Raw genomic sequence first — 6422 nt, 5'->3', positions numbered from 1 at the left:
TACTGCGAAGATTGTCGTCAAGAGCGTAGACAAGCATCATAGCCAATCAATAACGCTTCTACAATTCTGGAATTGAATTGCTTCGAAAGCGGGCCTTATCTTGCTTATCTTTGCATCAAGGAAATGCCAACTCGTAGTCTGTGGACAGTTTTATAAAAGTTAATGACCATCCACTACAATAATGGTTGAGGATATACTCGAATGGATGGGAATATAAATAAACTTCTAAATAACAATGCTTTCAGCACGTTAATACTGTTCAGCATACTTGAAACATGCCCCACTCATTAGTGCTGTCCAATGAGCAGCTCGAAGTAGCTCGAAGTTGTTCCCGTCCTGCTCGTTCTTTTTTGTCAACAAACGGGCATGAGCGTGACAGGAACAACTTCGAGCTACTTCGAGCTGCTCATTGGACAGCACTATTATGTCTTGCACAGGGTTTAGATTTACTGTGACCGTAGACAAAGTGTCACACCAGCGGAGAACCACGTGATATCGTTTTGAATCAAATTCCAAATAATATTCCGAATCTCAAAACTTATTTGTATGTTTTGATTGAATATTTTGATATAATCAAATAAAAATATTTTACTGTAAAATAAACGGGTTGCTTTTATTTTCCCGCGAGACAGGAGTGACCCTTCCATACTTCCAAGCTCTGCTTACATTATTTGCTATTAAGTCTATTATTAAGTCACATTTTGTCATACCGTTTTGACTCAAATCCCGAACACACTCATATTTCGAACAGTCGATACATGGAGATTCATCTTAAATATTCCATTATTATTGTATAAATGAACGAATTTTCATGACAGGGGTACAGATTGTGGACGTTAGATTTGTCGGGGCAGCAGGGACTTTGTCCAAGGGCTTGACGACCCCTCCCCATGGCCACTGCGAGTTAGACCGGGACCATCGTCCCTAACCCCTAATCCCAAGGCGTCAAGCGACCCGTGCCGAGAGGATGCATGGCCAGGGGGGTGAAATAATAAGCTAGGCCTTTATCGGATCCTGTGGGGTACCTGGGCACCCTCCACAGTAATTGTCCTTTACCGCGTTATGCTGGGCTCTGGCGTGGTGGACCTCTTTTCCCGAGCAACTCGTGGGACCAAAATGGAAAACCAAGTCAATTCTTCAATTAGTGGTAAGCAAGAGGTGGGTTGTTCAAGTCTCCGCCTAGGAGGCCAGAGGCAATAGTCGGCAGCTCAGTGCGCAGCGCCAGCGTGTGTCACTTAACCTTCATCTCGGCTAAAAACGCCGGTTATTGACGGCCCATGGCTTATGGAGGCGATGAACCGCAAACGCGATGGGCTTTCGGCCTTCGAGGTGGCGACGGAACAGCTGGACGCCATCATCGACTTTGCGTCATCGAAGCATAATATCAGCAAGGACCTCAAGAGGAGCTTGCAGAAACTTCGAAAGTCGATGCTGGACGCCAAGCTGGAGAGGGCGGTCGGGACGGCCAAGTGTAAACCCGTGAAATCGGTGGAGTCGAGGTCTACCCAGACTGAGGCTCAAGTATTTGCGGGTACGTCGGGGGTGACTGCTCCAACGGAGCAGACACAAAAACGGGGGAGACAGTCTCCAGGGGATGAGCTCCCTGGGGGCCGCTCCAAAACGCGGAAGGTTACTACCCCGAACAAGGGTAGTGGGGCTGGGAAGCTAAACCCCGGCCAGGTGCCTCCAAAACCGGGGGAGGAAGGACCTGGAAAGGTCCGTCCACCCAGGAAAGACGGTGGTAAGGGGTTACGGCAGGCTGAGAGTTCTCAGCCGCACCAGACCAGGGAAATAGAGGGGGATGACGCCTCCTGGACCCTGGTCTAGAACAAGAGGAAACCGAAGACGTCAAGGGCCGAAAAGAAGGCCCAGGCGAATGAGAGTAGCAAGTCGAGGGTAGGCGCCAATCGCTCCAGGGGCGATGCCCTAGTCATCACGGCGGACGAGGCTAAGTACTCGGACGTCTTGAAGGCGATGAGGAGTGACGTCAAGCTCGGTGAACTCGGCGCCGACGTACGTCGAATAAGACGTACCCGGATGGGCGAGATGATCCTCGAGCTGAAGCGGGGCGTCTCGCAAAAGGGCGCCGCCTACAAGAAGTTGGCGGAGAAAGTCCTAGGCGAGACGGTCAAGGTGAGGGCACTCACTACGGAGGTGAATCTAAGGGTTAAATACCTGGACGAGATCACCGAAGTCGAAGAGCTCATCACGGCACTGCGGCGATAGTGTGAAGTGGAGACGCCCACCGTAGCCGTTCAGCTACGGAAAGGTCCGGCAGGGACGCAGGTAGCATTGGTTCGGCTATCTGCAACGGACGCCTCCAAGGTAGTCAAGTTAGGGAGCGTCAAGGTGGGATGGTCGGTATGCCCTGTAGGCATATACGAGCAACCCGAAGTTTGCTTCAAGTGCCTGGAACCGGGGCACAAGCAATGGGACTGCAAAGGCCCTGACAGAAGCAATCTCTGCCGACGCTGCGGATTGGAGGGACATAAGGCACAATGCTGCACGAACCCTCCCAATTGTTTGATTTGTTCCAGCAAAGCTGTGAACAGCAAGCACCCCATGGGGGGTTCGATGTGCCCGGCGTTTAAGCGTGCTGCAAAATCTAAGTGCAGGTAACGCAGCTGGCTTGCTCGGCCTCGCCCGAGTGTTTGGTGTGCGCAGGTTTAGAGGAAACGGCGGAACACGTGTTGTTCGTGTGCCCACGTTTTCGCGCAATTCGTGACCACATGCTTGCCACATGTGGTCTGGACACTACCCCGGACAACCTAGTTCGGAGGATGTGTAAAGATGAAGTTGGCTGGAACGCCGTTTTATCCGCTATCGTCCAAATCGTCTCGGAGCTACACAGAAGGTGGCGTGTGGCCTCAAGGATGGCTAGTTCAGGCGCAAATAAGAGGTGGTCCAAGGGATCGGAGTCAGCTTCATGGGTCATACCGGTGGTCATGCTGTGTGGTCGAACTCGATCCTTTTATCGAACAAGTGGCCGCGCGAAGAACAACATGGTATCGTCGCTTTCGAGGCGTCGGTCAACTGGGCGGGTTCCGAGCCCGAGGACGGAAAGGGGTCCTCGTCAAGGCTGGGGCAGGCGTAGGCACCGCGTCGGCAAGTCCCTCTGTGTGTTGGCGAATAGGTCCGGTCGCAGAGAGGTCAATTTGGGGTGAACGCGGCATCACCATTCTTGATACCAGTCGTGCAGAGGGAAGCAGGCGCGAAATCGACCCTTCCCACCTTCCGAGGACATAGGGCGTGGTAAGGCCACCTGGAAAACCGGCAATGCGCTGGCACGATACCATGGTGTTCTTCTAAAAAAGCGAGTCACGATGTTCGGTGCTTCAAGGACACGCAGCTAACCTCGAGGGTGCGTTGTGCACCGGGCCCCCTTTGAAGCATTACTTTCTGGTTGTACCGAAGGGCTTGGCGGCAATGGAAACGGTTTAGCGGGTCGGGGATGTAGTCCTGCCTCCCTCGTTTGCTGTTGGAGGTGGTCCCTAACCCCGCACTTCTTGGACAACCCAGGATGTCTGTTGAGCAGATTCCCCCTCCATTGCTTAGGAAGAAACAAAAAAAAAGATTCGTCGAAGGGGGCAGCAGGGACTATGTCCAAGGGTTTTACGACCCCTCCCCAACGGCCTCTGCGAGTTAGGGGCCTGCCTAGGACGTGGTGGGGATTGGTAGCGGGTTCTGTTAAACCTCTACAAAAAGCTGCATGTGTCCGCAAGCATGCCCTATCAAAGCGACGACTGTGTACCGCTCAAGGCGCACAGGAGCCCAGGGAGTGCCAATTGGTACATCAGGATCAATAGCAGTAAAATCCTGATTATGACATTCTGGCTGCGTGTTAACGAACCTTGTCTTGCATATCGTAATATTGTGAAAACGAGGGCTGGCAGTCTGATATTCTACTCTATTAGTAAAGCCGGGTGACACTGACTTGAAACGGCGAGTGGGCTAATGGCTAGACTGTCTTCCGTTCTCTAAAATCGTGGCGGACCTTGCAGCACGCTGTCCAATCTTGCCACCAAGCTTTTCCTTGCTTTGGCTCAGATGTCCTTTCCTGACTTGCGCTGATCTGGCTTTGAACACGTAAGTGTCAACCCTTGCATGGCCTCCCTGCATGCCATAAGGCATGCAAAGATAACCATGGAATCATTAGGGGGACCCAATCACAATGAATGAAGCAATAAATAATTCTTTTGACGATGCGTTATGCATGGAGGTGGTGGACCCCTTTGCCAAGGGGGGTTTGGTGAGGTCTCCTCCCAGGGAGGTGGAGAGCGGAGTGACGGAGGCTGCAACTAGCAGCACCGGAGTCTCCCCAGCAGTGACGGGGTATAGCCCTATCAGCATGCTCGGCGGGCCACTACCCGGGATGCGGGATGATATCATCGAGTTCGCGAACGCAAGGCAGAACATCAGTAAGGAACTGAAAACAGAACCTTCGGATGCTCCGCCAGGCTGTTCGAGTCGCAACAGGATGGATGCAGAACAGGATGCGTTTATCAGGCGGGTGGTGGGAAGAATTGTTATTTATTTATTCAGACTAAGGCCGGAGTGGCCTGTGCGGTATATAATAGTCTTCTCCATTCGGCTCGGTCCATGGCCATACGTCGCCAACCACGCAGTCTACGGAGGGTCCGCAAGCCATCTTCCACAACCATAATATCTATGTCGTCGGCAACGCCTGGGTAAGGACGTGCGAAGCGTCAGACGCACCAAGACCGGTGAAATGATCTTGGTTCTGAAACGCGGAGCGTAGGCTAGTGGGACTGACACTTGAAGAGTAAACTATGGTCTTCAAGAGCGTTATAAAACTTGAAATGTTACTTGGGATTGGGGGCGAAAGTGACCCTCAGTGCAAGCAACTGGACGAAGTCACGAACGCCGACAGAGACCAGTGCTGTACAGAGGCCGAGAAGACTTCTGTACGCCTAAGAGGCGGTCCCTTCGGCACGCGGGTAGCCTACCTTAGGTTGCCGGTTGCGGAAACCAAAAAGGTAATGGAGCGAGGGAAGTTGAAGATCGGCTGGTCAGTGGACAGGTGCTATCGGTGCTTAGAGTTGGGACACAAGTCCTACAACTGTAAGGGCCCAGACCGTAGCAACCTGTGTCGTCGTTGTGGTGAGGAAGGGCACAAGGCGCAGGAATGTGATAAGGCACCAAAGTGCCTCATTTGCGCCAGCAAAAAGCAAGCCTGTAACCACGTTATGGGTGCATCTTCGTGTCCCATCGGAGAGAAAAATAAAAAGAAGTCATGCAAATAACACAGCTGAATCTTAGCCACTGTGCAACTGCCCAGCAGCTGCTGTGGAAGTCGGTCTCGGAGTCGAAGGATCGATGTCGCTCTCCTATCCGACCCGTACAACGTCTCAGATGGCCGACAGGCTATCGTCTGACCTAGCGGGTCGTAGGCCGGTCGTCATAGCACGAGATTTTAACGCTTGGGCAGTGAAGTGGGGCAGCCGCTGCACCAATCGAAGAGGTCAAGCGTTAATACAGGCGCTAGCGAAGCTCGTTCCGCTAGCACGTTCAGAAGGAACGGGGTCTAGTCATGGATTGACGTAACGTTTGTCAGTCCTGGCCTGGCACCAGACTTGGACTGGAGGGTGAACGAGGGTTACACCCACAGTGATCATCTAGCAATTCGCTTTAAGATCAACTATGGCGTGCAACATCCGAGGTCCGGGGATCCCTGTCAGGTCCGTGGGTGGAGAACCAATCACGTCGACAGCAAAGTTTTCACCGCGGCCCTGGGACTGGAAGCTAACACTGAAGGTCTAAGCAGGGATGCGTTGGTAGCTGTCCTATAACGCACGTTCAGCGCCGCCATGCCGAGGAAACTTACTTATGAATTCTGTACACCCTCGGTGGTGCAAAGGGCCGATTTGAAAGATTTCCATCTTGACCGATGTCCAGATATCGCTTTAAACTGTTGCCAGGTTAGATTTCGGTCGACTTCTTTTATTTCTTTATTGAGGCTTTGCCGCCAAGACCCTCTGGGTCTGCCTCTGCTGCGATGTCCCGCTGGGTTCCAGTCTAATGCTTGTTTACAGATTTTGTTTCCGCCCCTACGTAGAGTGTTGCCGACCCAGCCCCACTTTCGATCCCGAATTTCTGTTGCTATCGGCCTTTGGTGACAACGACGATAAAGCTCGTTGTTTGGGATCCAGTTGTGAGGCCACCAGGCCACCCGAATTATATACCGCAGGCATCTGTTGATGAACATCTGCAGCCGTTGAGTGTTCTCCACTGATACACACCACACACTTAAATTTTTTCACCGATCTCGGCTGTGCAAATCTCGGTTTAAGTTCGTTTGCTGAAATATCGGCTAAATAGACATATGATTACGGCGGCTCCTTGAGTGCCGCAGTAAACAAACTACTTTTAAGCTGATATATCAACAGAAAGTCTCGAACCGA

This window comes from Armigeres subalbatus, chromosome 1, assembly GCF_024139115.2.
Source record: "Armigeres subalbatus isolate Guangzhou_Male chromosome 1, GZ_Asu_2, whole genome shotgun sequence".
NCBI classification, from domain to species: Eukaryota; Metazoa; Arthropoda; class Insecta; order Diptera; family Culicidae; genus Armigeres; species Armigeres subalbatus.
This window is presented reverse-complemented; position numbering follows the sequence as displayed.